Source organism: Hirundo rustica, chromosome 10 (genome assembly GCF_015227805.2).
Source record: "Hirundo rustica isolate bHirRus1 chromosome 10, bHirRus1.pri.v3, whole genome shotgun sequence".
Taxonomy (NCBI): Eukaryota; Metazoa; Chordata; class Aves; order Passeriformes; family Hirundinidae; genus Hirundo; species Hirundo rustica.
In genome coordinates, this window is record NC_053459.1 from 12,533,880 (window position 1) to 12,559,291 (window position 25,412).

The window sequence follows — 25,412 nt, forward strand, 5'->3', positions numbered from 1 at the left end:
TTATTCTCAGTGATAACAGCGCAATAACCCATCTCCCTGGGTCTATCCCTGCTGGGAGTTTTACAGCGACTGTCCTCAGTGGAGCTCCAAAATGTTCCCTCACTGACACCACAGTGCTACTATTTCTTCAATACTGGTTCTCATTAGCTTTTCTCTGCCTTCAGTTCTCTCTTTCTTTCTCCCCCATTTTCCCGTCCCTCCATCTTGGCAGTCTTCTGGAAAGTTAAAACTACACAACAGAACCTTCTGCTGTCATTTCCTTACCCGCTCCAGAGCTATCTCTCTTCCAGTCTGCCATACTGCAGTAAATTATTACTTGAGGAGAATAACTCATTAGTTCACTTATAAAAAGGGCTGACTTCACAAATAGATATTTTTATGAGTTCTATTTGTGAAGGCAAAAATAACTATTTTGGTTATGTGAACAAGCTACATGGATACACATGGCCAGTAACTATATAGGCAACTCCAGACCACAACTTCAGACTATTTTAATTTTAGAAAAATCAAACCTTAAAAGGCAAAAAGTTTTGTATTCCTAGTTTGGAAGGGTTGGGTTGATCTGTTCAAAAGAACTTATCATTTGAAATAATTTTTGATGCACAAATTCAGATGAAGTAAGAGAAGAAAGAGTTTTATCAAAACTATTTATCAAAGTACTGAAATCAAAACAGAGTAACCATTCCAAAGCTATCACTGCAGAAATTCATACAACTGATCAAAGCAAACTTTAAATCTTGTTATGTATCACTCTTCCTAAAGTACAGAACTGATGTGAGATACCAATCCAGACAAAATAGAGAAATCAGTGTCATGGTACAGCGCAAGTTTGATTTTAAGTTCAGCAAACCTGAAAATTCTTCAGCCAGTAGAGAATAAAAGACAACAAGCTGCAATGACATTGTGTGCATTAAATGAAATATTTCAAAAGAAAATGTAAGGCCAAAGTATTCAAAGATGGAGACTTGAAAAAAACCTCCCTACTTTTAGATCAGTGCTGATGATGAGAAAATTATCAAAATTTTAGATTTCATAATTAATCACATTTAAGATCTAGCAAATTTTAACATTTCATTGAAAAAACTGTTTTACTTCAAAGATGAATTTGACCTTGATTGATTGTGAAAACTTACACATAGGGTTTAAATCCACATGCTAGAAAAACTGGAAAAATAAGTTGCAGCAGTTGAATGACATGAATTAAGATTGCAGTTGAACATCCTGGTTGCAACAGATAACGTTTTTCAAAAGATTCATTCTGATTCTAAATTCTGATTTCTGATTATAAATTACAAACAAATTATTTTTCAATTGAGTGTATTTGTAATAATTTAACAAACTAAATATGGAAACTTATTTCAGTCTATTTAAAGCCCCAAGCCATGTTTCCCACACCTCTGTACCATGCCTTTCCTCAGTTGGGTGATTAATCATGAGAAAAGCTTTAGCCCAATCCTTTCTTCCTTCTTCAAGTGGCCTCTGAGAGCACTTGCAGGTAGCGTTTCAAACACTGCAGAATAAGAAGCAAAATTTAATGCATTTATTACCCATGTCAAAACCAGTTTGTAAGTTGTTTAAAGCAACCTCCAATGTTTCTTGGAGTCATTGCCTGAAAACTGTACATAAGTAGCACACTCATTACGAAAATTTGACACAATTTTTCAATGGGCATGGCTGAATGCTAAGCAGTAAAGAGATTAACTTTAACCCTTTTCTTGGTTCAGCAATCAAGTTTGAACTGTTTTAATTTGTTCTTTCACTAGTGTTCAAAAATAAATAGCTTCTGTGAACAAACATCATATAGACATAGACAGTTTATTCACCAAAGTTTCACTTTTTGTTCATGCTCTTTACTTTGTGCTGTACATCAACTAATTTTCATTCTAGTCTTCTTGTCACCTGACATGGTGACAGAAGAAAGTAGAAGTATGTAATTATCAACATCCTTGTTTGTTCAATATTTAGTTAATTCCTATGTGAATGATATCTTTCCAGAGACCAAAATTAGCATAAGTGAGGGGAAAAGATGCAGTAAAGGATAGATCACAAATTTGAAGAACAGTATATTAGCAAAGTTGTGCAGTATAGGTTTATTTTTCTGGGTACCAGTAAATATTTAAATCTTGCTGTCCTTTTCCATACAGCTACGTAAGTCCCACAGGCCTTGAATCCTTTTCCTCTGTTTGCCTCTAAACCTCAAAAATAATATTTTAAACAAATTCCTAGGAACCATTGTTTTTATCATGCTTCACAAACTTCATACTGTACCCAGCATTTCCATTTCTATATTAAGTAAAAGTGGCTGTAAGCTATTTGAACAACTTACACATTGTGGCATGCTACCTGATACCACACTGAGGTATAACAATTATCTAAATTATGCCTTTCAACGAGGTAGGCAAGGCCCTTTACAACATGAAGATTCCAAAGTAAAAAGGGAACATGCTTACACTAATTAGGCATTTGGTCTGACACATTAAATCCTGTTTGGGAATTTGCCTTACTTACTTTCAGGACTGAATGAGGTAACAAAATGAATGTGACAGAAAAAACACTTGGGGATGTGTTAATCATCTCTGCAGTTCTCTAGAAATTTCCCTGCATTACAGGTACAGACCAATAAGAGAGCCAAGAAGGTTATTCCCGCCACCAACTTTTAGGCAAACAGGCAACAGCTTTCTCTGAAGTAAAACATTGGAGGAAAATAAATAGTTTTACACTTAATACTAGCTAAAAACATGCTAATGGTCAGGTTTCAAAATGCTGTAATTATAAATGAGGTGTATTTTACTTAAACATGCAAATTGCTGGCAAGTTGGTTGAGCATATATTGCAGAGTATGAATTCCTCACCATCAACAACTAATAACAACTAAAAAAAAAAAAAAAAAAAAAAAACCAACCAAAAAAAAAACCACCACCAACCTGGAGAGAAGCAGCCAAACCAACCATCTGACAAAGCCTGGGGCACTTGTAACCCCATCACTACAAATGACTGCAGAGCTTACAAATCGAGCCAGATGCTGCTTCTGGAAGGATTTCATCTATAATATCCGAACCACATGACAGCCTATCACAACTCATGTTTGGCCTAAAGGTGTGCGACACTGGTGGAATGGGCAAATAACGAGAGGGAACAGGAGCAGAGCCTTAATCCTAACTAAGGAGGGATTTTTTATATTGTGGTTTATGGTGTGGTGGGGCTTTTTTAAATTTGAAAATTGAATTCTTTCTACCTGCAAACACAGGCACAGATGGTGCTTCTATATTATGTTGTTATAATGGACTGATTTGTTTGCAGTGTTGCATTCATGTCCAAATTCATGTCCAAATGCATTGGGTCTTCTGTGGTGTTGTTCAAACTGGGTCAAATGTAGAGAAGATGAGAATCTCCTTGGTGTATAATGAAGAATTTTGCCCACAGCCCCTCTGGCAGGTGCAGCATCTGTGTTCTGAACTCCCTTCCCCAGCTAGGCATGCGGCTGGATAATAATTGCTGAATGAATAGACTTTATGAAAGGGCTGAAGATATGCATGAGAGGGCTGCGTTTCACAGACAGGGATACTGGTAAGGGATACACAATCCATTAATTATGCCTCCATTTCATCATTTCTGATTTCTTCTGCAAAAGATTGCTGAGCAAGGCTTGAGACAGAGAGACCAAAACGTGACCCTTGGTACTGAGGTTTTAAGTAGAGACAATCACTAGAACTCAGTTTCCTCCCATTTTGCTTCTATTTGACTATTTTGAGGTTATCTTTATGAAAACCCTTCCTTGCTGAGCAGACATGCCTGCGTTTACCCTCAGTGTAATCTTTCTACCAACTTGCACCACAGTTTTCAAACTACATTAAATGATACTTAGGAGGCTTATTTGCATTCTGTTTAATTATTCTGCTGGTTTATGACTGCAATCTTCTCTAATAAAAAAAATAATTGTGACTTTGAAAGACAAAGAAAACTGTCACGTCTTTGTGACTTTTAAAAAAGTGACTTTGGCACAAAGTTAATATCCATACATCAGTATAAGTCAATCACCATTGGGCATATGCCTAAAACACATTTGTTTTTCCTCCTGATAAATCATAAAAGAGATTTAAGGAATGAAACTTGCAGAACACCACAGCCAGGAGACAGTAAAGAAGCCTTCATTCACTGTAAGTTTAGTTGGTTCTGGGGACTGGAACTATTCCCACATGCACACTTTTCTTTCTTTTTATTCTTATTTTGGTTTGTGTTATTATTTGGGTAGCCAACAGAGCCATATGTCCTCGATGAAGGATCAGTCTCTCATGCAGACGGCACTCTGTCTGTTCACAGCAGCACACATATGCCCAGGTCTTATAAGCACTCCTGGGGAAGATCTCCAAGTTGCAGGAGCACACGACAACATGGGATTCTTCCAAACAGAACATTCCTGTCTTAACTTTGCTGATTAGGAACATGGGAGGGAAACCAAGGGTCAACAGGAGAACTGGTTCTTTTACTGTGATAGTTTAATCCATCTAGGCAACTCATTAAGTTAGAGACTGTATAAACTCCCCATTATAAAATGCATTCCCCTTGCTTATATCCCAAAAGAGACAATGTCTAAAATGACTGGAGCTATTCACACTGAACCAGTCTTAGAATAAATGCTAAACTTGAGGGAGAGTGGGGATACCATTATGGTGATGCTATCTTTGGATAAAGAAATAACAAGCAAGCACTGTATGATATTCAGACAATTGAAAAATCAAGGCCTTAATCAGCTGGAATCTGTGTCCTGCTGCACTTGGTAAAATTTTTTTTGCTATTGTCCTTTTTAGATAGTTCATTAAACCTTCAAGGGTTGCTTAATTCAGGGGCCAGGAAAAGAAGAGAACTCTCTTGTTAAAAGTGGATCTTAGCTGGCAATTTGCACTCAACTTTGGAGTTATCAGCAGTGGTTAGTTGTTGTAGGACAGCTCAGAAGCCCAGTCCTTACAAGTGAGTGCCTTTATATAGTACTGACAGTGCAGTTACACAGACAGATCCCCACATTCTCATCCAGCTCCAGTCACAAAAATTCACCTTTCTAAAGCCAGGATGCCTCAACAAACTGCATATGAGTGTCACAGGCAGGCACATCACAAAGCCACAGTATAAATGCTTTCTTGTTCTTCTTCTAGGGATCAGTTAGGACAATTTCTGTGCATACTGCTAAAACCTTTCTTAATGGTTCCCACACCACTCCTATTCTTTCTGTGATCAGATATAAGATACCATATAATCACCATCTTTGTTAGCACGGTGTTTGCTGAAGAGATTGCCTTGTACAGCACATAGTCAAGGTGGCCAAAGTAAGTAAAAAGGGTAGAGTTAGTGAGTTGTAATGGCATGTGAATGAAGTTTTATAGTTTGTCTAAGACCCCATAGGTAACAAAGGACAAAAATTTTCTAAAACCTGTGTTGGGGTTCCTCATCCTCGTTATATGTAGTGAAAATGACTTTCTGCTATCCCTAAAATCATAGAATAATTCAGGTTGTGAGGGTCTTCTGGATGGAGATTTTTACGTGTTTGTTTCTGTTGGCTTTGTAGCAGGAGATGCTACACCCTTTAGTGCAAGCAGCACAGCAGAACTATCGATGAACGCCAACTGCCAGCTGACTGGGTAGCTACTTCTCAGCTCTTCATAACCTGGAGTTTGTGAGCATTGTGTTGCCTGTTAGATGTTACTCCAAGATACAGAAGATTAGAGAGTTAAACAAAAATTGCCACAGAGCATAAAGATTATATAGAATATGTGACCGCTCCTGTTCCCTGTGAAGCAGACAGGGATAGGGATCACTGCGTTCATGTATATCTTCTGTTCTGCAGATTGTCAACAATAAAGACCTCAGCGTATGTGAAAAGAAGGGAGCAAATCACCTCAATTTGGATTTCATGATGCTCAAACTGTTTAAGGCATTCTCGCCATTTGAAAAGCAATTTTAGGCAGAGTTTGGACAATAGATATGCCCTGACTTCATCTCACCTGTTCTCCTGAAATGGAGCAGCCATAATTCATGCACACATGTTGGCACAAGGTTGTTTGTTATTCACTCTTTCATCTATTGCCTGGTGCATCTTTGTCATGATTCATTATTCCTAACAGCTATATCAAGTGTTGCAATTCCTGCACAATATAGATTTAACTCTATAATATTTCTAGATTGAAAAGAGAAAAATAATATATTAAGTGCTTGTGATATCTTTATGTATAAGTTTGAGAATCATTAAATAGCTGTCACTCTTCCTTCCTCCTCAGCATCAATTACTCCACTCTGGTTTTACTTACTCCACTCTGTATAATGAGTCCCTAGAGCATGTTTCATTGCGGGAGAATGAACACATTTTTCACTTGCGGTCAGTGGGATGTGGTTAATTTGAAATCACTTAAACTATTATATCTGTCAAGCGTGGTTATTTTATTTTCAATTCACATCAGTGTTTTAGTATGCATGTCGGTTACTGGGTTAAACTGGCAGATTAATTTCCAAGCAGTCTGTTGCAATGTTCTTCTCCACTATCTTTACATGTAGGCTCTTGTTGAAACTTAATACATTCCCATTAAAATTTACTTCAGAGCAATCTACATTCAGTATAAATACTTATAAACAATACTCACCATTGAATTAAAAAGGTGGCAAGATCAGGGGACTTAGTTTTCTCATGAAAACCCAAAATACTTCTTTTTCCTCCTTGTTCTATCTTAATATTTTTCATATGCATCATGACATGCATCTGTGGGAAAAAACAGAAGTTCAGTAAGTAGAGTCACTTTGACACGCTTAGAGTTGGGGTTTTTTTCTGCTATATTTACTGATTGCATTGATCAAAAATGCTGCAGGTTTCAGTTCAATATGAGCACATTCACTATTTACACCATATAAAACTGTTCGGGTCTTTTGGGGTTTTTCTCTCTTTTTAAAATATTGTGGCTTGAAACTTATAAATAGCCAGAATCTGAAAATGCTGAAATACTGACTTACACAGCTACTAATAACAGGGTGCTCATACAGAGAATTAGAGGAAACGCCAATGGGCTTTTTATTACCGCAATATCGTACATATTACATGAATAAATTACATTGTTGCATTATGCAGCTGCTGCATCATCAGTTTAGAGAGTAGACTGTGATCCTAAGTATTCGGGGATGCAAGCTCATTATCTCTAAACCCACTTTGGTTACAGCCACGATACAATCCCAGCTAAACAGCTTTCGCATAATGTATTGCATGTACCTTTGCATAATCAGGTACATGGCTCAGAGACGGACTGATGAGTTTAGGTGTCTAATCAAATTTACAAAAAATAGTCTCTGTCTCTGAATCAGGCAGAATCTTTCACTTGGAAAGGTTATTAGGGAAACTATATTACCCATAAAAATACAAATCTACATATGTTGTGAAACATCATTTTTGATTTGAAAGATACTAGTAGAAAAATATGCATTTGTATAACAACAGATCTCACTGTAAAAAGAACCAACTAAATTTAAAAAAAAAAACAAAACTGTTTTTTCTCTATCTTCTTAGGATGATAACTGCCAGTGTTTGAATGCTGCCAAAGCAATTCTTGAAACTCAATTGTTTTTATTCTCTGCACATTGTTCTCTCATCCCATCGAATAAAACACAAATTTTAACATCCTCCACAGCTGTAAATGTTTGCCTAAGACTCATAGATTCATTTACATATTTTATATATTGATGCAAATATCTTTGGCTAGGCAAGTAGTACTCTGTCATTTTACTCAGCCCCTGCTTCTTTTCATTGTTATATTTTTTACTTTGCTTAAACTGTGTCTATTTTCACTGCTATTGTTATTCCCCTCTTCTGAAAGCACATGCATCCCCCTTGCATCTCCCACCTGGCTCATTGTGCTCATCACCTCAAGGGAAATTCTGGGCCTGGAGAAATCGGTCAAGGTTTTACAAGCAGCCTTAAGCTCGACAGTGTTTTACTACTGGTCTCTTGCCAGATGAGGATGCTTGTCATATGACATTTCTACAGAGCTTTTTATAAGTGGTTTCTTGAAGAGGCTCCTAAAAGCTATCAGAATCATGAAGATAATGGTGGTTAAGGGGAGGATAAATATGTAGCGCTCTATCTTTTTATGCGCACACAATAAAACTAAGTGAGAAAATCACACACTTTTAGTCTAAGCAGTTTTAGACTAGAAATGTTCATCTTTCAAATCCCAAATGTTCATGCTGTTGCTTTGAATACATTGAAGGGATTCTAAGCAAAGGAAGATCTAAGCCTAATGTGAAGCGATACATGTTTCATAATGCACGTATCATAATGGTCATAATGGTGCTGTCTTGGTTTGAAAGACAGGTGTCTGCTAAGAAAGGCAGGAGCCAATGAAAAATGTAAACCCCTCCCCTCCAAATTATTGTAATTTGAAATTAAGGGGCTCTAAGGCAAAGACATGAGAATAGGAATAACAGTTATTTATTAGTATGCATAATAAAACAACAACAATTACAGCATTAGCAACAAACAGCAGCAGGAACCCAGTGACCCCTTGTCGGCCACAGGCCGTTTCCCCATCGGTGCAGTTCTGGTCACAGCCTGCAGGGGCGCTGCTGGCTCCTGGCAGGCAGGACAGGTGCAATGATTCCCCCAAGGCTGCAGGGGGCGCTGTGACACGGGCAGCACGCAGTAATGGTGGCTTGAGCGAGACGGGAAGGGATGGAGGAGAGGCTCTGCGCCACAAACCCTGGGGCAGCGGATCTCAGTGTCCCAGCAGGACTCCAAGGAGCACCAAGCTGGAACAGCAGAATGTGTCAGCAGGCGGGGCGTGCAGGGCTGCAGTGCAGTGAAAGCTCGGAGCAGTGCCAAAGAAGTGGCGGCAGTGGGACAGCAGCAGCCTGGCTCCCAGCAGAGCAGGGAGAGGCGAGCTCAGGATCCTGGGCACCCGAGCACATGGTGATAGGTCCCTCTTTTAGGGAGGTGGGTGTTAATAAGCTCCCAGTCCCGTGGTTGCTCTCATGAGCAGAGGCTCACCCCACAGCAGAAGCAGCAGCTCTGGGCTGGGCTCTGGCGGCAGCAGTGAATCCCCTGCCCCAAGCAGCAGCTCTGACCATTCTCCTCCTAAGCCGAGAAAATAGAGCGCTAGCAGCTGCCCCAGCCCTGTCTTTTACCTGTCCAATTCTCAAGGTGTATCTGCCCCCCAGAGAAAAACACGCAGATAATTGCAGCCAGATGCCCTCCTCCCCTGAACTTGGCTACTTTAGTTTTCTTAAGTACCCAGTCATTAGTTTTTCCTAGCAACTTATGGGGGAAAAAAAATTCCCTAAGTAAAAGGAAAGAAACCTAAGCCTCAACAGGTGCTGGAAGAGTGCACAGGATCCACTGTTCTTCCATCCACTGAAGGCTGTGGCCTGGCATTGACAAAAACAGAACCAAGAAAGGAAAATCTTTGAGGCTGCATTTCTCCTGCATCTGGGCGTCTTCCCAGCCTAGTGTGAAAAAATCTCATGCTACACTTGAAAGAGGAAAGGGAGCAACGAAAGTGTTGATTCAGCTATCAAAGTGTCACTCGCTCTCTTCCATTAAAAGCAGAAATACACTTTTCTTTATATGGTTTGCCCATATAAAATCTAAACATTCTGCACTATTTAGACTTCCTAAATTTAGGCTAAGACAGAATGACTCCTGCATCTTCTATGCAATTCCTAAAGTGCTACCAGCAGTAGCTTTTATCTGTTCAGTAATCACACATCTTTGAAGCTGAGAAGATAGACATGAATCCTAAATAGTACTATAGCATAAAGTGAAGATACCCTATGTTAATGTTACTGGGTCACATGGTTTGGTCCACATAGCTGGAAGCACAAAATACACATTTGAATACAGTCGTTACCTATCACTGACTTGTTGTGTTCTGTGACTTAGGAAAATCATATCATATGGTTTCCATTCTTCACATTAAAAAATAACTTCAATATTGTCAAAGAACACTTTTTTGGTGAAAATATGGTCAACCAGATGTTCCTGAAGAGGGAATAAGAAGGGGGAGAAATGCAAATATGTTGACATTGTTGACAGTGTACATGCATCTCTGTGGAGATACATATATCTGAAAGGAAAAAAATTGCCCTACATTTATCGATACGATTGTACATCGCTGATCTACTTCTAAACCCAAATCCAGTTCAAATGACAGTATAAAGATCATGTCAATTTTCTCTCAGAACATACCCAGCATTTTTAGGAAAATAAAGACAAACTAAGTGGATAACCTGCTTTAATTCTTTTGTAAAATGAAAGAGCATAGTATTTTCTGGTACTAATCCTAGAAATGTTCTGTCTGTATGCTACACTATGTTTTGGGAGGAAACATTAAAGTATTGTTGCATATAAAAGATAAAAGGTAGTTAAAATAGAAAATGAACTATCCAAGTGAATGCTGCCATATTCCTAAAACAGCTTTGAGACATATATATGTGTGTGTGTGTGTGTGCAATGTACATGCATGCACGAAGGTGGACAGTTATGTATTCTGTAATATGTGCTAGTTCAATAATTTTTTTGCAAAACCTTGGGTTTACACAGCAAAATACTGTACCGATTTCTTCAGTTGTACTAGAGTAACATCAAATGAATATGGTCCCAAATAATGCCGTTACAAGGAGGAAGCAAGATGTTTTGTGGGGGGTTTTCATTTGTCTTTATATCAAGAAATTGCTGAAGCAAGCGGGACCACAGTCCCCTCTTGGTCAGTCATGACTTGATACGAAAAATTTCAATTGCAAAGATTATTGTAGGCAAATGAGAACACCTTTCAGAATGGAAATGACTAGGCAATCTCAGCTCAACTTTTATCACGTGCAAAGTAAAAAGGCAATCAACTCAATGGTAGTGTCTGATCTCTGCATGTCTCTCCAGAATCAGTCAGTAACCAGTACTGTGAGCAGCTGTAGAAAGTGAATTTAATTTTGCTTGTGTGTGTGTATAAAGAAAATGTAAAGCTGATTTTTTTTCAGTTCCTGAGCACAAGAAAAAGTTGGCATACATGTTGCCTGTAGTTCCTGGGGCTAAAACAGTGTGTGAGGTTTTCTTCCTCCAAGCTGTAGTGAGAGATGAAGAGATCCCATATGGGCCACTAGTACAAAGAAAGCAGAGTAACAGGAAGAGAAAAAAAAAAAAAAAAAAAAAGTCGTGTGTAAGGGTAACAGAGGGAAATAAGATTGAAAGAACAAAACATCAACATTGTTAGTCATGAGGAACAGACAAGAAGGAGGTATTGCCTGCTGACCATGTGTACCAATGCCAGAGTCTAAAAAAAAGGCATCTGTGGTACGGGATGGTGTCTCTCTAGATCTGAAAGGCAGCAGCAGATTGTTTTTATAGAAAGAAAAGGTGTCAGCAGAAAGGAAGGAGCATACACACATGGAATCATTTGCTATAAGAAGCCATTTGAAAAACAACTGAGGAGCTGAGTGGAAGAAACATCTGTGAAACATGCAGCAAGACCACCACTAGTGCTTCGGGGAAGAGGTGGGAACAGAAGGGGATACACAAGCAGTGTTAGACATAGCATCTTGTCAGAATGACAAGGAAACGTTGTCGATACTCTCAAGAAAATCCAGCTTCTTGTGAGTCTGGGAGGAAAAATATTTTGTCCTCCTTGTGAGAAAGCCTGGGTGTACTTTTTATACTTTTCAAGAAGAAGTCAAATCTATGTTCATTGACCAAAGTAAATCAAAGAATGTTATCTTTAAGAAGAAATTGCACTTTTCACAGGATATGTTAGCAGTTCTGCCTAACAGGATCAGGACATTTTGGCTTCTCTTCCTGGGCTTGCTTCTTTTGTTAGTAACCCTAAATGTGAAAGTCTTAAGAGACAGCAAATTGCCTCCAGTGAAAAACAACAGTTACGTGGTTTTGGGGTCAGTGAAAGCAGATATGATCTGTAACAGCAAGGAGGGAGAAATTCCATACCTTTTAGATGTCTGGCCTTACTTTTGCAGTCCAGACTTCTTTTGGTTGACAGTAGAAAGTCTTCAAAGTCTTCATCATATCAGCAAGACCATATCTGAAGTCACTTAAGCTATTCCTCATGAAGACGCCAGTCTGGATGCAAAATAACCTGTCCGTAATACAAATGAAAAAGAAAACATTGATCAGAGGAACTTTTACTTCTCTGGGTTTGAAGCCTTCTTTACACAAAGCCTTTAATGACTTTTCAGCATTGCTGAGGGAATGGTATGGGAAAGGATATTTTGTTAGCCAACTATTACATAGAATTGTATGGAAAGCCCATGTGCTACCCAAAGGCCTCTCAAGGAGGTCACATAAAAGATGAGTCATAATGTAACTGATTTCTACCAGATTATCTTTCCATTTGCTCACTGAAGAAAAAACAAACTATGGAATGTGAAAGCACTTTGAAGTGACTGATGATCTTGCTGTTTATTAACCACACTGAAGGCGACCTTAGTAAAACGTAAATGAAGGCAAATGAGTAATAGACACTTGATGGCTCATTCCAACCACTGTAAAGACAAAGCAAACCTTTTATTCTTCACAAAGAGATATGCTCTTATTCTGTCCCAATAGGTTAATGATAGCTCTCAAGGAAGAATAATATTGAGAAAAAGACTATATATTAATTGTCTACAAAATATATACACATTTTAATTTAGAATTTTTTTCCAAAAGAATAAATCTTCACATCAGCAATCACAGAATATTCTGAGTTGGAAGGGACCCATAAGGATCACTGAGTCCATCTCCCTGTCCTGCCCAGCATCAATCCCAAGAGTCACAATATGTGCCTGAGAGTACTGTATAATAAAAATGCTGCCATTTATTTTCTTCCTCCACAGGTTAATACTTAGGTTTATTCAATAGCTTATTTTTAAGCTAAAACATGGGAAACCCCACTTTTCCTAGTGAAATAGAAAATTTAAATAAATACCTCAATCTAATGGTAAAAAAAAAGGTCCAAAGGAAAAGACAGATTGTTCATAAAGAAGCAGTGACTGTCTGTAACCAGCTCCAGATAATTTTTCTGCCATCAATGGCTAGAAAAGATTATTTTTAATTAATAACAATAAATTTGTAGTTTTTAAGAATTTTTGATTGAAGAATATCTGACTGAAAAAAGAAATCTTTCTTTCTTGGGGCAACCTTTCTAAAATAATTTTAAATTATTTTTATATTATCAAACAGTTCTCAAAATCTGACTTTGTCAAAAAAAAAAATCAAAGCCAACAAAAAACAGAATGCAAAAAAATTGTAATTTCCTGTTATTACATTTTTTTTTCTTATTTTTTACTTACTATTGGTCAAGGTAGCATTAGTTATACTTCCTTTCATTGTTTTTATTGTATAGACCATACATTCCCTGCATCCTTCCACACACCGAGCTTTGAAAACTGAAAACCTGCTGCCCTGGTGCTCAGCGAGCGAGTCCAACTCGCCATGGGTCCTGAGGGTCTTGGAGCGTCAGACCGTGGTTTGCAACTCACTGAAATCCTGATTAAGGAGAGAGGTTTGTCATCCTGCACATCTAAACCTTAATCCACATGCCTGGCACTGCATACTGGTCTTGACAGGAACGGAGCCAACTTGGCACTTGGCAGATTCAAAAGGACTGCCTCCTGGAGATTAGATGGCTTGGCACAGTGAGAACACAGAGGTCAAACTACGATGTTTGCCAAACAAAAAAGAACCTCTCATTTTCCAACTCTATTGCTGCTCCCTGGATAAGCATTTTTGGCCTTTTGCCTTGGTTTGAAGGCAAGACTTGTTAGGATTTAGCCTGAGGGACCCGGTTTACTGTTGAAGGTCAAGCTAGATTTTGACTGTTGTGAAGCCCTGATATGGTGAGGTCATACGCTTTCTCGTTAGGGCTGATCTCTCAAGGCTCTAGGTAGCTCCTGGGATGTCATCAAGAATGGAAATTACTGCACACCTTGCTGAAGCCAATTCCTGATGGTTTTTATGTTCCAATTTCACGAAATACAGACAATTTTGCCTGAGACTTCAGCAGAATAGAACATAGTAATTTCATTTCATATAGGATTTCAGAATATGAACATTTGGATTTTTTCCCAGCAGTATATTTTGTCTTGACTACTACTCACTATATGTATATTTAATCGTCATGTATATTTCAAACCAGAAGTATTTAGACTCTAAAAATGTTGAAACCACATTTATTTTAAGGCATTTCATTCTCAATAAAACAGTAGATCCTCAAGAAACACAATCCTATTATCATTTTTCTAACAAATTTTCCTTGACACGCATCAGTGGTCGTTTATTGTTTAGTTTTGCTGGAGCTAACATCACTATTGCAGGGATGCTTTTCTGCTCTGAACACTCTCTCTGCCTTCTGGTTACTCAGTGGCACAACCAGCACTGGACATACTCCCCAGCACCTGACACCCTGCCAAAAAGGCCACTGTTGCCTACCAAGTTTAGTGGGGCTGCACAGAGCCAAGGCTTCAGCAGCAGCAAGGAATCCTCTTTCACAATTTCCTGGCTCACACAGCTGTGATTAGGGTATTGCTGCAGTGTGATGTAACTTTACCCCCTCCTCAAGTCAGGTTGTCAAGGAGAGCACCATTTGAAACACCTCTGAATCCACAGGGCTCATCCCATGCCAGAGAGCCTTCGTCCCTCCTTGCGGTGTCTTTTACGAAAACAGAATTCCTCAGAAACAAACAGCTGTTTCGAAGCAAAGTGTAACAAAAGAAACTTGAGCAATCTCAGCATATGTTTTTATTCTTCACCTGTCTTGATGCAGCAGACTGTGCAATAGAGTGAAAGTTTTACCTACCATCACACACACAGTTCCTCCAATATCACATTTGTCATCACTACAGCACATATCAGCTGCTCAGTTTTTCATCACTGTGGTAGTGCATTGAAAGTAATAATACAGTTGCTCATGCAGAAGAATCATACAGAGTCCTTTTTTGCTCAAACATTAGTGTAAACAGCCTTCTGATTGTGAAGGTAAAATTTCTTTTTTAATTAAATCAGACCAAATTGGGTTTTGAGCAGCAGTGAAGACTTTTTGTTTAATTTCTCAAGTTTTGAAATGTTTTCTAAAGTTTTGATTGAGGATACCTTGACTTCTACATGGTTCTGTCTTTAACAGACTGAGCAGCAAGGAGCTTCTGTCACTACAAAGAAAATGTTCCAAATCCCCTGCTCTACTGTCAAACCCACATTAAAAACAGAAAGAGTCAGCAATCTAAGGATGCTGCCTGAAAAGCTCCTAAACAAAGGTTTCATTCCTGGAGTTTAACATGACAAATTGTATGCATAAAGCCTCTCATAGATGTAATTATGTGATGTCAGAGCAGGAGAAATTTTTCTCTAATATTTTTAAATAATGTCCAGTATTATCAGTGCAAATACTGAGTAAATTTACTTCTCTAAAAACTGAGTAAATTCAAATGAGTAAATTTACTTCCATAAAAATTTTATTTATTGGAAATCATTGTGATTTTTATTGCCTTTGCTCAGTATCACTTTGTAGTCTCATTAGGAATCCTTGAAATTTCAGAATCCACACATTCAATCTTTCATTTCACGAAATTTTAAATCTCCTTCAAAATTGCTTCATTCTAGCCCATTGTGTCTTTTATATTTGCTAATGGTACCAAAGATAAAAAAAATACCTCTCCCATTATTGCAAGAATGAAAACACTTGCAAAAAATAGTCTACCCAAAATGTTTTGACAAAACATAGTAATACTAGGGAAAGTACAGGAAAGACTAATATACTTTGAGAAAATGTAATTTGTATAGAGAAAATTAGCTACAAGAGAAGTAAAACTGGGAAATAAAAGCATAGAATAATGTCTAAATGAGTGTATCCGGATAGGGCTTTGCTCTCCTTTTGTGGCATGATATGAAACACCATTTTGATACAGAAGAAGCAGCCAAAATGGTAAAGGAACCAAGGACCTCAGTTATTAAAAAGGGTTAGACAACTACTATCTGCCTATATCTTTTAAGGTAAAGATTAAAAGCCAAAGAGGAGCCTCAGAAGGCTGTGAGGCTCGTTGGAATCAATGGGAAAATGCATGCGCATCTGAAGGCAGGGCTTGGCCTGAGCAAGGGAACCTCACTGAGAGAAATTGTTCTGCAAAGGCATCAGAAAGGATCAAAGCTCCTGCACTCCTTGAGTTCATGTCAGCCACAGAAAGAGCAAGCAGAAAGGAAAGCCAAGGATGGTCCAAGAACAAGAGGAATTGAGGTGGAATGTCTTTGCACATACCATTATTGCAGAAAAAATTATGGAGAAGGGGACAAATACAGTTAATATAATGTCTTGAAAAGGGAGAGAGCAACTTTCAGAGGAAAAAGTTCATTTCAGAATGTAAAGCTGCTAAAGCAGAAGATGGGGCAGAATGGACGAGGCATCCCATCCTCCTTCTGCCAAAAAAAACAATCCCTTCTTGTATCACCAGCATTCAACCAGGTATTAAACATAACTCAGAGCAATTTCTGTGTTTCCTCCAGCTCAAGAAGGACATATTCTGTGAGAACTCAACATTTCACTAAACCAAGAGTGCATTGTGAAAGACTTGAGCTCCCCAAATTAGATTTAAAGGCGAAGAGACCTTTAAAATGCTGCGGTGCCCATTCAGCGAATCGCAGCGACTGCGGGACCGATGCAGCCACAGAGACTCTAAGCTGACATCAAAGGGGGAAAAATCAGCTGAAATGACAGCAGCAGCTGCAGCATCCGCCTCTAAATTAGGCTGTGTTTCAAAGTCTGGACTCAACTGCTAAGCAGTATAAAGACCCAGGAGGAAGGCTGCCCAAGAAAAAGAGTTAGATTTCTAACCTAACACATCAAAGTAACACATGCTTAGAAGAGCAATAAATGCATATGGCACACATTCACATGCTGCCTAATTGCAGTGGGCTCATGAAGCCAAGACAAACCTTCAGCTGATTCCTACTTTTATAGAGGATTTGAGTCCTTTTTGAATGCAGAAAGCTGACACAAATTGGTAGCAGATTAGAGTCTGGCATTGTGATAATGCATCCCATAATTTCAAAAGATGGTCATTTTTCATATCATAAGACACCTTCAAAATACTGAGCTCCTTATTAGATAATTTATACATATACCAGATTACAGAATATCCACAACAAAATAAAGAAAACATTTCTCTCAAAATTCAGAAACAGATTAAAAAACCACCAATTTCACTATTAATTTACTTGCCTATAAATTTAATAATATAAGTGGGAAGAGTGAGAAACACATTATTAAATGAGATACACTGCTGAACACTTTAGCACTAAAGAGCTTTGATTTGGGAAAATTATCCATATTTTAGTATGCATTTTTATTTTAGCTTAGTCTATAAATCTAAGGAAACCATTTGAAATGTTATCGATGATGTACAGATTTATAAGAAAGTAACAGGAAATAATCCTGAATGTAGGCATACTTTGTTATGTATACCAAGCACGTTTAGTACAAAAAATTGCACATTTTCATAGTTGTAGCAATATGATTTGATCTCTTTTTGCCTTTCCTGCAAGCTGGCAGAGGAAACTCAGTCATTCACTATGGTATTGCAGCACAGTGTTAGATTTTGTGAACAAATTCAAACTGAAATCTTCCTCACTTGTTTTTAAGAAACTGTGGATAAGTATTTATTATAAACACAAATAACAAACAACATTAAAAAAAACCCATTAAATAGACCTAATTCTCTACAAATCTCTGAATCTTGCTTTTATAGCTTTAAATTATTACACTGTTCTAAAGGGTTAAAGTTGCAAGCAAGAGCAACCATCTATATTGCACTCTCTTAACCTGTTCATTAAGAAAAAATAACCCACCAGAAATTATTTGATAACCCTGACACAGTGTCTTTCATGCTTATAAACTTCCACCAGTTTAAATGAATCTGTTTGAGGACATCCACGTCAAATACTGTAATATAGCATATCAAAATAATCAGAGATGGCAAAAAAAGAAAAAAATCCCTAAATGTGCAGTGCTCAAGAGAAAGCAAAAGCACAAATGTCTAGACATATCTTGAACTTATACGATGTGTTACCTGACTCAAGAGACAAGTAATAAATGTGTTGAAATTATTCATCTTGAAATAAAAATTACTCAGAAAGCGATACTCACACATCCTGAGAAAGGAACAGAATATCATGCAAATGAAGACCAGGTTCTTGTTTTAATTTTTCCAGATTTTGTCACTTGCGCAGTTGTTGTAACATCATATGAAGTCATGCTGTAAAAGGAGGTAAAACTGAACTGTGTGCAGCTTCTGGATGTCACGTAGAGGGAGCCTGGAGGGGTGCAGTGACCACCACAGGTTTGGTGCACAGGGAATCTGAAAGCACAGAACTCAACACAGCCTCTCTTAAATTAACTCATCCTCATTACTTTGGTGCATTCACCTGTTTCAGCAACTTCACCCAACTCAGAAACAGTGTGGTTTGCTACTGCTTAGCAAGATCACTTTTTATGCTTGCTTTTGGTTCACTTTGATAATACTTATTGAATGGTACTGTTTAGTGGGCATTTAGGAGGATGGATGTTATAAACCCAACAACTGTGGATCTCAGAAAGTATTGGAAACTTGGGGTGTAGACAGGTTGAGCACTCAGAGAATAACACAAGTTCAAATAGTTATGTGGTTGCCTCAACAGACAATTTGCCTGGTATGGAAATTACAAAGGAAAAAGTTTTTTTCCTGTGGGAAATGGAAGACCATAAAAGGCCAAACTCAGCAAAACCCCTTTTATAAGTAAAACACCAAAATGCTGGTTCTGAGGAATGTACTGATAAGATGAAATATTTCTGAAGTTATACAATAATGCTAAATGCATTGTGTCAGGCTTTTCTGACACACAATATCGATATTTTGAATGGGAAGATTTTTAATGTAGTTCAGTAGTGTTGTAAAAATGACAGTGTTTCTCAGAGAATCTGCTCTTTTTCCAGCAGCCTGAAGTGTATCCAAACATAATTGGCATAATTTTCTGAGGATGGCTTTAGTTCCATGCTATTTATATTTTATTCTAGACTATTTCTAATTTAAATTCTGGAAAGAGGGGAACTGAGGAAGTGACACCATTGTTTTCCAATTTTCTAACAGAAGTTCGCCTCGCCTTCCCAATCCAATTCAGAGATTATCTGGAAATCTCAGAGTTTAGGAAGAGATTCTCTGCAGCCTTAGCAGTTTCCCTCTACTTCCATCTATGTTATTAACTTTCCCATACCAACCCCAAGTGAGCTTAAATATAGACTCCTCCACATCTAATGAGCCATAATTAGCTCATCAACTTCTGACAAGCCTAAATAGACTTGTTAGGGAATGACAAGTCTAGTCTATCTCATGCTGGAATGGGTGTCATCCCTCCCACTCAACCCTCCAAGGCAGGACACAAATCTCTCAATACCACTTTGCAGGGTTTCCAGTCTCCTCCAGGACCCCAAAAGAGGGAGCCTTTTCAAGTCTGCAGAGATTTCACAAAAATGGCCTGGAGAAGAAGGAGACTGTAGAATTTATTGATGTGATGGGCTACCCTTTCTCTTTCTGCCCGTCTAGATAAAGAAAGTACTGTGATGTTGAAGGGAAAAATCTTTGACTTTGTTTCTTCCTGGAAAATGACTTCACAGTTTCCAGAGACAAAATTAGCACCTCAGCTCCCGATGAACCATGCTGATGTTACTTATTTAAAATGTTAATAGCTCTTAAAATAATAGGAGTCTGATATTTCTCTGCACTTCAGCTCAACTAGATGAACCCAGAGAGCCGTTCAAAATATATTCCATTTATTCCAGGTTATTTATTTATATATTGAGCTAGGGAATGTGAAAATGGCATGGAGTAACAGTGCATTGGAGCTGCTGAAAAATGTCTTTCCTGTACAGGAGAACCATAATGCCTCAAAGGATCCTGCCACTTTTGGAAAGTGTTGGTTTTTCCAGGTGCATAATTCAAAACAGAAAGTTTTGAAGCTGCACCAGTATTTGCAAGTTTTGAGAAATGGGCAGACCCATCATTTAAAAATAGCATATGTATTGCTGTTATGTTAAATTTATTTGCATACATAAGTATTAATAGTGACCCATTTACTTCAGAGTCTATGCAGTTTAGCTGATTGTCTTTCTACGTTCAATTTCAGAGTCTGGCTTCTAAAGAAAGACACTACCCCAAACTGCTTGGCTGACCAGAGCTCCTCCTGAAGTACTGTAATACATGTTTCATTCCCTCCTGTGCTGGCAGGTCTCCTCAGCAGCAAGGATATACTAGGTAAGGTTGTCCTCCTTCCCTGGGGGGAAAAAACAAACAAACAAAAAGAAAATTATGAAGATTCTTTTAGAGAAACCCCACATTGCAGATCCGTCAAGAATGAGTACTTGTTTGAAAAAATGCAAAGGCCACGTCATCAGTAGGTTATTATAACATCTGGGATTTTCAGAAGCCACTTGAGGATCTAGGAGTTGGATACTTCTAGAAGTCTGTCTTAAATTTGCAGCTTAAACACTACTGGTCTACTGACTTCTGTGGAGCAATGCAATTTTCAGCAGCTGAGTCAATGCTGAGTGCCACACAAAGCCTGTAGAGAAATTAAAATTCCTGCTCTGATAATAAAATGGATCTGAAATCATGAAACTGCAATAAAATTAATATGATTCTCATTTTCTGTTTTGGCAGTTATTACATCTCAGTTTCTGAAAAATATCTATCTTTTGTTTCCAAACTATGTTTGTGCAGTAGGATTCTGCCCTAGGAGAATCTTATCAGCAAGTTATAAATCTCTGAACCGAGAGAATTTCAACAGAAATACTTATTCATTCCTAACTACTTCAGGTTTAACAGTAACACTGTAATTAAATTGTGTCTTTTTCACTTTTGCCCCACTCTGAGAGAGAATGTGTTCAGCTCTTCAGTATACAATGAGAACTAAGTGCATCTATTTTATCCTCAGTGGATTTGAAGGAGAAAATAGACTTTGATTTTAGTAATTGTTTTCTAAAATAAGACTTTTAGGGGAAAAAAAACCCACCTCAGAACAATACCTTCATGGTTATCAGAACATGGTTATCAGAAATTTCAAATAAAAATTCTGTTTTCATTACTCTAACACAGAATAGCAAATGTTCCTGTCAGACTTTAATTGAATCACCCAATATATGTCAAAATATTTTTTTTTAATCAAATCTTCATTTATAAAGTCAAAGTTAATGAAAAAATGTGCCGTCTGCTCTCACAAACACTTGAAACTGGTTATATATGAAATGTTCTCTGCTACTGTCATTCCACACTAGGCTATCTAAATTACCGCAAAGTTGAAAGTACTCCCCTGAGGCCCCAAATAAGGTTGGCTTGCTCAAGTACTGCTTCTTTTTTCAGGGTTTGTTTTTTGGGGGGTTTTTGGGGTTGTTTTTTTTTTTTTTTTTTTTTGATTGAACATGAGCTAGGCAATGGCTCAGGCATGAAGAGGAAGGGACAGTTACTGGGACGTTACCCTGGTCAGAGGGACAAATGCAAATGGTGGAAATGAGTGGAAGTGCCTTCAGCTAAATTTGGAAAGCCACATTTGACGTGTTGACTTGACCCTGATCACAAGTTGCCCTGGAGAGCAAGACAGTCCACATGTTTTTGGGAAGACAATAGCACCAGAGATATGTACACAGGCTGGGGTTGAGTGTGAAATGCAGAGTCAGGTTTACTGTTCCACTTCTTCAGAGTTGCACACGAAGACAGCATTTCAAGCAAAGAACCAATATGGACCAAAATGACCTGTTAGTTAGGAAAGTAGTGTCATGGTCACTGGACCCCCTGACGTACCCTGACCATCAGAAAACCTTGTTGAATTGACATTTTTATCCCATGAAAGATCCAGGAACATACATTTCCCTTTCTCACTACAAAACCCTATTTTAGGGCTGCCAGGACAAGAGGATTGCTGTGTAATTCCTGTGCATCCTTAATGCCAAACATGGTTCATTTAAAGGGTTCAGACAGGCAGAACATAAAAGTAACATGGCTTCAGTGAAATGTTTTGTTTTGCTCTGCTCCTTGTAAGTGTAATAATAAATTACTGCTTTAAACTCTTACCTCCGTATTTTAGAAGTCAGAAAATGTGACAGTGAAAGTAAGAAGCATCCAATATAGTGGTGTGATGTCTATAGAGGAAAAGTTATATTATATTCAACTTGCCTACCCAACATAATACACTCTGGAAAACTTGTTGAAACTGGTACACTGAGACCAGAAAAATGCTTTGTATAATCAGGATCAGTAAGCATACAAAAGCACAAATCTTCTGGGAATACTGGAGAAGAGAGACAAACATTGACATTTGCCCTGGCAGAAAATTAACCATTCTTTCTTGAGCAAAGTACAAGCAAAGAAAATCTTGTCCTAGTACAGAAAAGCAGGAAAGAGTGCATGAACCTTCTCTGCAAAAGCCAGAGAAAACATGAGGAGCAGAAAAGCACAGTCTTAACGGGGGCCTCAGAAGCTTAGGCTCACACACAGAATGTTTTAGATACCCTGAGAGTGAAAGGCACCAGGTGAGATCTTTTCCTCGCAAAGGTCAAGGACAAAACATCTTCTGATTTTGTCCTCGAGATCTTGATGTTCTGCAAACAGAGGTGGTAACAACAGAAAAATCACTATGATCGAACTTCTTTACATAATCCATTCATTAGCTACCTATGGGTGCTTTTCTGTATATTAAAGATGCTTCAGGAACTAGATAATGAGCCACAACATTCATTTCACAGGATATAGTGGTATCAACTAATAATAAGGTGTCTAGGAATGAAGATTTCTGGGGGCACCAAGTTAACATAACTATTTCTCAGGATGTCCTATTTGTAAGATTGCCTTTTACATCTGCAAAGCTTAGCAGTACAATTTAAAGACCAATAAAGATCTATTACGATACACAGGCTTTTCCCCCTTGCTTGTGAGCTCTTTCTTTATGCAACACTAACTCCATAAGAAATACAGAACCTTGCTATATTGAGGGAAGTAAATTTTATGACTTCCTGAGCATAACTGAAATGCATAAATGAAACATTATGATTACATTTAGTATGTACTCTCTAAATGTACAGTATTTATATATCTCTACACTGTGTCTTGCACTCGAAGAAGTTAGTAGAAGCTTTTCCGGAGCTACAAGGATGCAGAATAATAAATTTAGATCAAGCACTTGATTAAAAAAACCTGTAGAAATTAGTATTTCTTTTCTCTCTCTCATGACAACACAGAAGCCCAAAATGCAGCCTTAATTATCTAGAAATAATAGTAATAATAATAAAGCAATGGAAATAGGTAATAATAAGGTACTCAGCTTGTTAAACCTTTTGTGCATCTGGAGCAGATGGGATGTGCTCTGACAGACCTGGGACCCTTTACTGCAGCATTGTCTATGTGGTTACTCAGCAGTCTTCCCTTTTGTTTATCTTTCTTCTCAGTATCATTGCTTTACTGTAATTTCCTGATTTAAAACTAACAAATAAACAAAACCGCTCCAAATGGTTTCTTCTTGACGTCATATGTAAACTGAGACTTAAGTACAAAGAACTTTAAAGCTTTCAAACCTGATTTTTCCAAGCACAGTGAAGGTACGGAAATCATAGTGGGCTGTGGATCAAATCACGTCTAATATTTTCAGTGCAGAAACAGGGCAATGTAGAGACATCCAGGAAGCTGTGGAAAAACCCTTTGAACATTCCACATGATAGATATTGTTTTCCTTACTCTTAATTCGCTACATCCTGTCCCTTCTGTACATCCTAAGTATCCTTTCATCCTACAGGTCTAGGGCTTTGTCTCCTGAGCACCAGCAAAGCGAAACAATCCCTGCGTTTTCCGCAGACTCCAGCCCGTGCATAAAAAGGGCAGGCAAAGCCGGGCTGTACCTGAGTCAGGAGGCACAAGCCACTCGGAGGCTTTGAGGACGTGTTTTAAGGCGTGTATCGAGCGCACAGGTGCCCCGGCGCTGTGCGCGGTGCTGTGGGCGGGCAGGCCCGGCGGCACCGAGGCCGCGCCGCCTCCGCCATGGAGGAGCCGGCTCGGGGCCTAAACCCGCTCTGCTGTGCAGCGCCGCTCGGCGCCGGCAGAGGGCGAGCAAGAGCAGCCGCGCCGCGGGGAAACGCGTCCTCGAGTTAATAAATTTAAAATAAATAAATAAATAAAATTTAAAAAAAAATGAAATAAAACAAGAAAAACATTTTTAGTGATCCTCCTCTGTTGAGCAACCAGCTCTGGATGCCAGCTCTGCAAACCCATACTGCCTTCTTCCTTCTCGAGTCTCCTGTCGCTGCGGGGAGCGTGTCTTGGCCAGCAGCAAAAGCAAGATCAGACCCATTTTGGTCCAGCTGCAATATTTAACTTTTGGAATTTGTAAGGCATGTATAAAACAAGACAAAACCCCAAGGTTCAGTAATCTAACTGCTGTGCCAGGGACACAGGCAAATCAGAGGGATTACAAACGCTCAGTGCAAGGGGAGCAGCTGATGTCTAAAAGGCTCAGTAAAATAATAAGAGATTCACACCAGGAAACAGCCACAACAACATGTGAAATGTATTTTAAAGGCATTTAATAGATTTCTATTAACCCCTTGGACTGTTGGGAAAGGCCTGTGGAAATAGAAAAATGTGTCAGAGCAGAACCATCAGCTGCAGAGAATGTTAGTTAAATAAAATTTCAGCTTTCTGAGACACATGGAGGAAAAGAAATGGTCCATCACAAGAAAACCATAATTTTCTCCTGTGCACCCCAAAGCAAAGCTAGAGTGATATATGAGGAAATTATTTTTTGCACTTCACTCTTCTTAATATCACCTTACCTTTCAGCTAAAAAAAAAAAAAAAAAAAAAAAAAAGTAAATAAAAATCAAACTACAGAAAGTTTTTAAAAAAAAGGATTTAAAATATAATTTCTATTCCCTTCACTTGGGAACGCACAACAGTTGTCGCTGTCATCATTTCAAACCCCAAGAGATACGGCAACTCCTTTCCTATTATTAGGGTGAAATCTGTGCCCACTTTTTTTTAAACATGTCCTACTTTTCCTCCCTCTAAGCCACTTCTTTACAAAGGCTGACAACCTTCGATTGTTTCTATCTTTCACTCCCTATCAGGAAAATTAGGACTTCTCTGTTCACCTTGTACTTGCCAGAGAATTTAGCCAAGATTTGTTCATGATGATGAGTTTTGCTCTTTGTTGATGATGTCCTTGGTTCAGAGTTTCTGCCAGGTGTTTATTGGATCCCAGCAGATAGAATATAACAAATTGTGAAGCATAAGGTTTCTCATGAGGGTTTTTTTTAAACACATTTGTCATTGTATGTCATAATAGTCTTCTTCCTCTCCAAATACTCCCTCCCACTTTGAATCTCTCCTCTTTTGACAGTGATTTCC

The 25,412-nt window shown here is 38.4% G+C and overlaps 2 long non-coding RNA genes across 4 annotated transcripts; both read right to left on the reverse strand.

The window, feature by feature from the left end:
* Positions 1 to 1,345: 1,345 nt before the first annotated feature.
* Positions 1,346 to 18,346, reverse strand: LOC120757274 (uncharacterized). Of its 3 annotated transcripts, none has more exons than XR_005702444.2 (4): positions 18,141 to 18,340; positions 11,957 to 12,104; positions 6,630 to 6,745; positions 1,346 to 1,510 (listed from the first exon to the last, which is right to left on the reverse strand). It is a non-coding gene; the product is annotated as an uncharacterized LOC120757274 (long non-coding RNA). The 3 variants fall into 3 exon arrangements; XR_005702445.2 differs by lacking the exon at positions 1,346 to 1,510 and adding an exon at positions 3,929 to 4,431; XR_005702443.2 differs by lacking the exons at positions 1,346 to 1,510; positions 6,630 to 6,745 and adding an exon at positions 8,499 to 10,006 and having other exon boundaries at positions 18,141 to 18,346.
* A 1,815-nt stretch (positions 18,347 to 20,161) lies between these two features.
* LOC120757479 (uncharacterized) lies at positions 20,162 to 23,855 on the reverse strand. The gene is made up of 3 exons (XR_005702525.1): positions 23,589 to 23,855; positions 22,530 to 22,619; positions 20,162 to 20,299 (listed from the first exon to the last, which is right to left on the reverse strand). It is a non-coding gene; the product is annotated as an uncharacterized LOC120757479 (long non-coding RNA).
* Between the last annotated feature and the right edge of the window lie 1,557 nt (positions 23,856 to 25,412).